The sequence below is a fragment of the Tachysurus fulvidraco genome, chromosome 2 (assembly GCF_022655615.1).
Source record: "Tachysurus fulvidraco isolate hzauxx_2018 chromosome 2, HZAU_PFXX_2.0, whole genome shotgun sequence".
NCBI classification, from domain to species: domain Eukaryota; kingdom Metazoa; phylum Chordata; class Actinopteri; order Siluriformes; family Bagridae; genus Tachysurus; species Tachysurus fulvidraco.
This window is the reverse complement of record NC_062519.1, coordinates 36,046,217-36,056,424: the sequence shown is the minus strand read 5'-3', so window position 1 is coordinate 36,056,424 and position 10,208 is coordinate 36,046,217. Positions and strand designations below refer to the sequence as shown.

The following is a 10,208-nucleotide window of genomic DNA, read 5'->3' as shown; positions in this document are numbered from 1 at the left end:
ATTACAGCTGGTAAAAGATGGTCTACCAAAGTGACCACCTGTTTTTTGGCAGCTGGGAACCAAAAACACACAGACAACATCTGATCATTGCTATGAACATATTTAGCATTGGCAATCATAAAAATGTTTATCAACAAACAAAGGATTCAGCCTCCAGGAAGTCTGACGTTTTTATTTCTACTCTGACGTGCCTTTGTGTTAGCATGCAGTAAATAATGAGCAAAATTTCATGAAGAAAAATTGAATTTGAATAAGATTTGTAGGAAATACGTTTTGGAAATTGGAAATCCAAAATAAAATTATATTTGAGCCGCTCATATTGTTCCTAACAGACTTTGATCTGATCTCAAACAAGCAGTTAACATTTCACTTGTAAAGTCAGAATTAAAAACAGCTTTATAAGCAAGAGATGAGTCACATTTCCCTTTTCCTTTCTGTCTGCTTAGTTTGTCTTCAGTGAAGTTAATCAGTAAACTATTATACGGACTTCGTTCTATAACAAAGTTCGTTCTTCGTTCGACAAAGAACAGGAGATTAATAGAAGCCAGAGGCGTTTGAACGGTTGTAACTTTATCTGAGGCAGCGTGACGTGCTGCTTTTTTCCCCTGTGTTCAACAGGCAAGGTCAGCCATTTTGTGCCCTTTGTTTGCTCTGTTTACATTAGAGCACATTCCTACAGGCATGACTAAGAGGGTGCTGGCAGTAAAGAAAAGTGATGATGAAACACTTTCAGGAATCCTCCCGAATTGCTTCATCAGGTTAAGCAACTTCTGCTTTTGTTTCCTCAACAGAAAAATGCAGTTGCTCTGTTTTTTTTAGCGTGTTACTTAAGGAAACCAAGTAACCTGATGCTATCTGGACTTGTCAAAGCATGCTCTACTGAGGACTATTGTGTGCTGTTGGAGAGATGCAATCTTCTGTAGATGGATGGAAGTGACCTGGCTGGTTTCTACACCTCACAATGGAAGCTGTCTGGCAAAGTCATTCATAGTAGTAACTGAAAAGGCCTCACTTATTACTAGGAAGTGACCATAAATGGCTGAACGTATGTGTCTTCTATATTATAACTGAATCTTCTTGTTACAGAGATGTAGATATTAATATGTATAATGTCATTAATTGAAATGGTAGAAAAATGCACTGCAGTCTCTGTTTGGTCTTCCACATCTATCTACTGCAGGTAAACTAAAAGTCGTTAATTTTTATTCATTTGGAAAAACTATTGTTGTTGTCTGATGTAGACTGTATATTAAAATCAAATCTCTTGGGATCACTGAAGCAGATGTGGGAATAACTTTTTTTCTGTTTGTGTTTTATCTGATCATGGCATTGGGAGCGTTTGATGTGGCAGATCGCCAGTCCTCACACACCAGAAGAGCCCAGCCCATCGACCTTCACACACCCACGTTCCTAACCCTGCTGTTGCTTGGCAACGCTGTGTTGCCATGCCGACAGAACACACATGCGGAAGTGTTTTTTTTTCGTGTCTAATTGTCAGAGAGCGGGAAACGTTCCCAGCCTAGCCTTTTGATCTACAGCATGGCCCTGAAGGACTGAGCATTGCAAATGTGTGTGTAGCGCGTAAGTGTAAAAACATGCATGCTCTTTACACATGACTTAAAGGTCTGCTCTACTCCACTGCAATGCAATGCAATGCATCAATAAGCTCATGAAACAAACACAACTATGACACCTTACATTGTCAGATTAGGATTTAGGCAACTTCTTTATTTAGCTGGAAACTGAAGCATGTGCACAGAAGTCAGTCAGCACGCCAGTACTTCTTCTTTCTCTATAAACTTCCTGCTTGAATTTCCTTTAAATGTTTAATTGTAGCCCTCAGTCTAAAACCAGTTCTGTAGATGTTTCTAGTTTGGTGAGTGGCTCTTGGTAGCACAGTTTGGATGCTGCTAAACAAACAAATAAACAAAACTATTTATAAGACTATTATATAACCAATACAAAGCTTACATGGCATATAGCTAGGCATTCTCACTCATTTTAGTGTTAGAAATAGTTTTGACCCATTAGGTTGTTTCTTTCCCCTGCTAATTCAGACAAGGAAGAATATTCTGCTACTGCTAACCATTGCTAAGAACTTGCTAAACAGTCTACAGTTTATTGCTTATATGTTCTTAGCTAGCTGACACATTTTGACAATGTCTTAGCAAGTTATCTTTCATGTTTGCTAGGTATTTCCAGACACTGGCTAGACAACAAGCTAACTGATGAGCGCTGTACCAATGGTTGTATTTTCAAGTATTCTTGTTTGATAATTAACCCTGAAGCAGCTTCACAGTTGATTTTGAAAAAGAAAGGACATTAGTCACCCTTCACTTACTACTAGTTGAACAGCCTAGAATATATTACATATTTTTAGCTAATAAAAATGTGTAAGTAGGTTATTTTCTTATGTGAACGTTGGCTAATTATTAACAAACATTAGCTAGAGAACAACTTATCTGCCAAGTAGCTGTAGTTCAGGTCTGGTTAACTGGCAACAGGCAAGCAGCTTCACAGCCTTTTTTTTTTAAATATAGGACATCCCTCACTATTCTCTTACAAGTAGTTTTGCACCCTAAAATAAATATAATCTTAGCTAGCTAATGAATTTGTTAGCTATCTCAATATGAATGTATGCTAGTTATTCCCAACATTTGCTGCAAGTACGCTTGCAACTGATTGCTGTGGCAGTTGTTGCAGATCAGGCCTTTGTTGTTTGCTAATTCACAGTCAAACAATTTCACAGCAGATTCGAAAAATGAAGGGCATTCTTCATCATTCACTAACAGATAAAAAGCTAGACAAACTATCTCACAATGTGCAATTAAGTCAGTTTTCAACATGAACATTTGATGAACATATTTCTAAACGTTAGCTAAATAACAAGCTAGCTACCAGATGTTGTGCCTGTGGCCTTAGTTTTTAGTCTAGTCTAATTCAGCCAAAAAAAAAATCTCCACAGCTTACTCTTTCCTTCACTTGCTACTAGCTTCACAGAATTTTTACACATATTCTCAGCTCAATAATAATTTTTGAAATTTGTTATCGTTACTGAAATATTAAGTTGTGTGAAGTCATGTAAGTCGATAAGTTAGTTGTTTCCATTAGCATTAGCTTACTGCAAGCTAGCTGTTGAGTGAGAGTGTAGAAAATGCGTGTACATGTCCGTCACTGAGGTAATGGATGAATAGTTTATTCAGGTCTTTCAAGTACCTTATGCTGGTTAGTGAACTCTCACGCAAGCAAAACAAAGCATTTCTATTTTAAACACTTCTGTAGGGAGTCATATTAGACGCTGTAGAAGTAGCAACACCGATGCGTTTCGTTTAAGCGAGCTGCACAGTAACAATGACCTCTCTAAGAGTCCTCTTTAGACACTTTGTGATTGTGAGTACTTTTCAAAACTTGCTTTACTTATTACTTATCACTTATCATCCCCCCCACCACACACACACACACACCCTCCTCCTCTCCTTTCCATCACATTGGAAAAATAAACCCGGTTACAGTCAGACGCTTCAAAGCCCTGCATGTTGCAGATAAAGACATCAAAGGGTTCTTTCAGATGCAAATTGGTGCGCTGCGCTCACGGGTTTGAAAGTAAACATGTTTCAGCATCATCACAATTATTCATCAGTGCAGTACTTTCACAATGAGACAGAGGATTATGGGAGGAGAGGGAACAGCACTCACTGGCTGAAGTGGCTGGATTCGTTTTGCAGCAATGGAGATGATCCTGGAAAGTCCCATTGACGCTTATGCAAAAATACTTTAGAATACATTATACCACAGTGCTGATTGGTCAAGAAAGTGCACTTGTTAATGGGCATGTTCTAATATATTAGCATTTCTATGAATATATTATATATTTTTAGATATACACGATATGACTTGGCTCACTGATATTCAATAACATTACATAATAATAATTATGTCCAGGAATAAATTAAAAACAGATATAAGAGGAATAAAATGGTTTGTGGTCATTGGAAAATAATAATCATAGTACCTTGTCTTTGATTATTTTTCTATAACAGCAGTGTTGTGTTTTATTCCTTTAACGATTGATAGGTTATTAATCATTGCTTATGTGTTTAAGTAAGTCAAGTTGACATTATCCTTCATTACAGAAAGAGAAACAAAACTAAAAGACTACTGCTACATTAAGCCTCAGCGTACAGCACTGGCATTTCTCTCAAGCGCAAGTTGGCACATGGCGTAGCTGCTTAGGCAGCCTTTTTTTCTGCAATGTGCTGGAGACCGTGGCATCTGTCGCCTGTCTCATATGACAGGGTGGAGGACTCATGGCCAGCCAGGCTCTCTGTAACTCAGCCCGACTGCAGGGGTATCAACTGGTTTGCCCTTTTACCGTCCTCATGTTGGCTCTGTTTCCTTGTTACCATCACTAGCAGCTGATGCTCTGGAGCTGGGTTGGGTGTGTAGGAAGGGTGCTGGTTGGGTGTATTTTAAGATTTAAGGTTTGTATTTTTAGGACAGCTGTAGCCTACGAAATTCATCACATTCCCAGGTGGATGAAAATAAACAAACAAAGCCTGGGTTACTGAAGGAAGCAGCTGCCGAGGATGGGTAGACTCTTAAAGGCACACACTGGCCAACCCCTCTGTGCTGATGACTCGTCATAAAAATGGCGGCTCCTTCTCCAGTGCAGGCTTCTTATTAGAGCTGGAATGGTTGTGTGGATACTGTGCTGAATGTTAACCTTCACAAGACTACAACAATATGAAGATACAATTAATACAATTTATAAAACATAATCTATAGTCTAAATAATGTGTCAATAATTGCAACTGTTTATCAGCCTAATGTGTATTTTGTTCTATTCACCGTAAATAAAAAAATGTTTCTAAGACTAATTTCTCTCCTTGCCAGTACCGAAAGTGTTGCATCAGCATGTGGCCCAGGCTCACGTGGTGCTGCTGCTTGCTCGTGACCTTGGCTGAGCACCTGGAGAGATTGTATTAAAAAACAGCAAGGGCTACAGCTGCCTCCTGTCACTGTGCCTTCGACCTCCTTCTCTTCTTTATCACTACACAAATAACACAATTCACACCTGTGTCATATCAATGGCTGTCAATAGCAGTGGGGAGAGACGGGTGCCAGATGTTGAGCTGCCCCTGGCATGGGTGGGAGGATTGCGTTGAAAGCACTGATCACTCATCATAGGCCGAATAGCAAAATGGTGGGGGGAGTGGTGTGTATTTCTCTGTGTTCAGAGTATTTGGGTAGGGCAGAGAAAGAGAACTGAAAAAAGGGGTGGGATTACATCATCAGAGGACTTGTCTCTTTCACTGGGAGTTGCCCAGCCCCCGGCCATGTAAACAGGAAACGAGAACAGCCAGATGATGAATGTGTGGAAGGAGAGGGGAAAAAAGACCAGAGCCTTTCATCATTTGAGTATTTCCTGAGGCGAGCTTCAGGCAGGGAATGAGAGAAAAAAAGAAGGAAGACAGAGGGACTGAGAGAGAGAGAGAGAGAGAGAGAGAGAGAGAGAGAGAGAGAGAGAGAATGAGGAGAGTCAAAGTAAGTGCAACTAAACTGGAAATGTTTTCCAAAAGCTTGCTTTCCCAAACTTGCTCAGAAAACATGGCCTCAGGCTCGTGCCAACGTATTCATGTGAGTCTTGACCTGAAACAAAGGCTTCAAAGCCTTGGAACACAATATGCAGGCAGAGGAATTTGGCATAAAACACATCCTGCATACTTCTGCAGTATCATACAGGCTGCTGCAAAACTCTGAAAGAGTCAGCGTCAGTTTGAGACAAATCCATTATTTTTCCTGTCTATCTAAAGTATATAATGTTAATATAACCGAAGCACTTTACAAACCACTGCTCTATTTTTCAAAAATAATTATCAGTTCTGCAACTGGAACACCTTTCACATTTTCATTCAAATAAAAACAAGTGTGTTTATTAGGAAACTGCTTCCCTTGCTAATGGGAGACCTTGAGGCCCTGCTCCATCTCCAAGCAACCCCCTCATCTCTAGTTTCACAGGCTGAAGGCCGCAGTGATGGGAAACTCTGCTGTAGACGGCTAATCCCTTGCCGATGTGTCTGCAGAGGCTCTGCGAGCCACTGCAGGAAACTGATGAAGTGTAAAGCTAATCCTGCTCACACTGTTTTAAGGCCGTTGAGCGTTGAAAGAAGCCTCGTGCTGGACGGTGCCCAACCTTTGGCACGCATCTGCCAGATTTTTGTGTGCTTCGACAGAGTAGTACATTCCGGGCCAGATCCGCACTAATCATGCAGCATCCCATTTTTTAAAACCAACGACAAGATAAAAGAATGGTTTTCTCCATTAATGACTATTCGTGGGTCTTTAATCATTGGATTTAAGCAATCCCGATATAATTTGAAGGGAGTTCAAAAGGCTTAATTGGTATGCTCGGATGTGCCCACACGTGATCAATGCCTGTCTCTTCTCAAAGGCTTTAATCAGATCCATTGCAGGCGGAGGCTACATGCCGAGCATCAATCCCGGGCCATCTGCAGCACCGCTGACCCTTGCCAAGGCGCTCGTGTTGATGTGCCTGGCTGGCCAATGCTAATGGCAGGAACACACAAGGACTGAAGAGAAAGGGGCTGAACAGGTGCAGATCGACACTCCTCTCCCGTCCATCTGATAACACCAAGTGAATGTTGTACACCTCAAAACTTGAACTAATTCTCTGGCTATGAGAGCTCTGTAAAATGCATCAGGTTGGTGTACATCCAACAAACATAAAGACAGATCCCAGAGGACCCTATGCAGAAAATAAAAATGGGCTGATTTATAGGTGAGCAGAACCACAGCCTTTATTCTTTCAAGGAAAAAAGATGTGTGCGGGCGAGGGAAACTAGCAATCTTTAACGTTTTATTTTACAACAAACTGTATGATACTGCAAGTAGTTTGTTATATTATTGGCTCACGTTAGAACAGGAAGCAAACCAGAATTTTTGACCTGACTGCTAACCAAGAAAGACTCTAATTATTTTGATTAGTCTAGCTGCTTTTGCTATTACTAAGCGCTGTTATCAGTTGTTTTTAAACCTTGACCACACTGTTCTTTAAGATGTTCCTTATACATGCTTGGAAGAGTGTAGGTTAGTGCAGCAGCTACCCCTACTGAAAGAAGACAGCCTGTGTCCACCTTGTCAAACGAGCTCTGTCCCAAGACAAGCTGTGAATGCAAGTGAAAAGAAAAAAAGGCACTCTGGCAAACACACATGCAAACACACACACTCTATTGGGAGGAATAAGCATTTGTGTTTTCACCTCCCATGACCTGCACTGCTGAAAGCTGTGATTTGAGTTGGGGAGTGTGGAGTTTACTGAGAGAGAGAGACAGACAGTAGAGAGATCCACTGTTTACTGACCGTGAAAACCACTGTCGCCAAGCGCGGGGCCGGCAGCTGGAACACAGCGGCCTAATGGGCTCCCCAGGCCAAGTACACGCCAGCACTAAGGAAAAAAACCCTTACACACTCTCTCTCCCTCTTTAACTTTTTCTCCATTTCCTAGCTTAAAGCAGTTTTGCAAGCACCCACATGACCCCGTTCCAGGTTCCACTACGTGTTCCTCCTTGAAAACACATCGGATGACATCGTTTTTGGAAGCCAAACGAGTCACTCCGAGTTCATGGAAAATACAGAGTCTGCTTGCCACAAGGGCTTTAGCTGGACGTTCCTGGGCAGTGACTCAAAAAAGTGGTGTATATTGTTCCAGCCGTAAGAACGAGGGGGATTTTTTCAGTTCCTGTCTCCTGGAGCGGATCCATTGCTTCACTGCGCCTGCCAAAGTTCACAAAAAGCAGCTGCAGCCTGGGTAAAAAATAATTACACTTCTGTTTGCCCTGAAGAGGAGGGAGTATGTGTGTGTGTGCGGGTGGGGCGTCTACTTCTCTGAGCCTCCCCAACTAATCCATTCATACAGGCATCACGTGGCAGCCACAACCACAGTCTGATATTTATTGTCATGTGATGTTTGACAGGCGTGTCTGCTCCTCTGCTTCTGTATTTGCTCTTCCCACATGGTAATACACGCAGCCATTTTTTCTTCCCACTCCATAGTGCCTTCTGATGCTGTGTGGCAGTTCAGAGAGTGGACAAGACGGCCAATTTGCAGTACTTCAGTGTCGAAGATTACAAAGCAAAAGATAATTGCATCAACCTCGAAGTAGTAAGGCAAGGCAGCAAGCCAGGCTACTGTGAAAGTGCTGACTCAGCACTCCTCTGCATAAATAACACCCAGTGAACTCACTCACACTCCGCTCAGTCAATACTTCAGAAAATAACACAAATTTACAGTGTGGCATAATCATGTTACACATATCACAGCAGCATGTTCTAGACATACAATTCACTGTGGGGTTTTCCCTATTGATCCAAACACCACTCTTATTGCCTTTGCACTTCCTTGGAGATCCTTGTGTTCTACACACACACACACACACACACGCACACACACACACACACACACGGGGCAAATCCAGTAACTGATCATTTGAAAGTCGGCAAATGTGTCTGGAATGTGCGTTACTCAAACACACCCGCTACCCTGACTCAGGGAGTTATTAGTTTTCTGGAAGGGAGGGAGTTGGTGAAGTCAAGGCATGTAAAAACAACTTCCAGGAACAGTGCGGTCATAAACCAGTGGTTAAGCTGCAGGACTGCTGTGATGTCTGGCTATGAGGACAGACGCCCGGAAAGAGAGAAAATTGGCTTACACTAAGATTGTGATGTGATAAGTTGCTATCAGATCAAGTAACACACACGTAAACTAATTTTTCCTTTAACACACACAAACAGCTCCAGTGTTCCACATAAGCTACTGCTGAAATCCTATTAGTCCTTTTGTACAATGCTGTTAACGCATGGTAATGCTGCTTGTTAGAAAAAAGTAAACAGCAACAAAAATCTAGCTAGCAGTACTTGCATATGTAATTTCCTTTTATTTCTTAGATAGATTGCTATTCTACAGCTAGAGTAAGGATTCTTGTAAACACTAATTTCTTCTTAAAATACTACAAAATTTTTTTAAAAATACTACAAAAAATTCTTGTATTTCACTGATTTTAGGAGCAGCCAATGAGCAGCTTCCAGTGAGTTTTGGTTAGTCAGTATCTAGCATATAGTATATAAATATTCATCGCAAACAGCATCTAAATTCTTAGCTCAAACTTTAATGAGTTTAATGATGATTATTGTACATTATCACACTAGCATACTTACAATGTACAAACGAGTATATTCACATCATTGTTTACTAGTACAAAATTTTTGTAGACCAGCTTGCACATTAGCATGTTATCACAATTGCACACCTTAGATTTTTTGCCACGACGTAATACAAACAATATACACCTGCACACTTATTCACTGTCTGTTTGTCTTCTCCTGCACTGTTTGCACCAGGTCACACACTTGCACTTTATGTGGCTAGGACAACTTACTAAGTCCTTAGCTCTGTCTTTGTTTTATGTAGCACCATGATCCTGGAGAAACATTGTCTCATTTCACTATGTACTGTAAAAGCTATATATGGTTGAAATGACAATAAAAGCTGCTTGACTTGACTTGATTTGAAAGTCTCCTTCTGCCCAAGGTCTGATTGTAAACTCATAGTAGCATACTCGAATCTTTCTATCTTTGAACATAGCCATATGGTTGTTAAAAATGTAGGAGTCCACATTACAGAATGAACGGACCAATCATAATCATCCATCAGCTAACACAGACAGTTACACGAGCAGCGAGATGTCGAAGACGTGAAGCATAAGCTTCGTGATGCTGAAAAGGAAAGAGCTTGTCAGCTGCCCATATGGCTGCATCGAAAAAAGCCTCACGTTTCTTTCTCTCTCTACTGTTTATTATCTGAAATGAATATTCAGATACTTTATTTTTAAGAAGGATATCAATAGTTGTGCAATAAATGAAACACAAAACAGATCCAGTATTAGCCTTCCTGTATGCCAGCTGGAAGAGTGCAAATGTCCAACACACCCCTAAGAAGCTCCCCATAGAAAACATGTGGTTAATGACGACATGCAGTCAGCCAGCCATCTCTTTAATAAAGGATGACCACAACAGCTGCACACACAGACACACACACACACACACACACACTGATGGAAGCTGGTGGTGCTGGGTTGGGCTCTATCTCAATAACACAACTGATGCTCACTGCTCCTAATTAGCACTTCTGC

The 10,208-nt window shown here is 41.1% G+C and overlaps 1 long non-coding RNA gene across 1 annotated transcript; it reads left to right on the top strand.

Annotated features, from left to right (window-relative positions):
• The first annotated feature begins 378 nt into the window (after positions 1–378).
• LOC125140781 lies at positions 379–4,873 on the top strand. Its single transcript, XR_007140049.1, has 2 exons — positions 379–623; positions 792–4,873. It is a non-coding gene; the product is annotated as an uncharacterized LOC125140781 (long non-coding RNA).
• Positions 4,874–10,208: the final 5,335 nt, after the last annotated feature.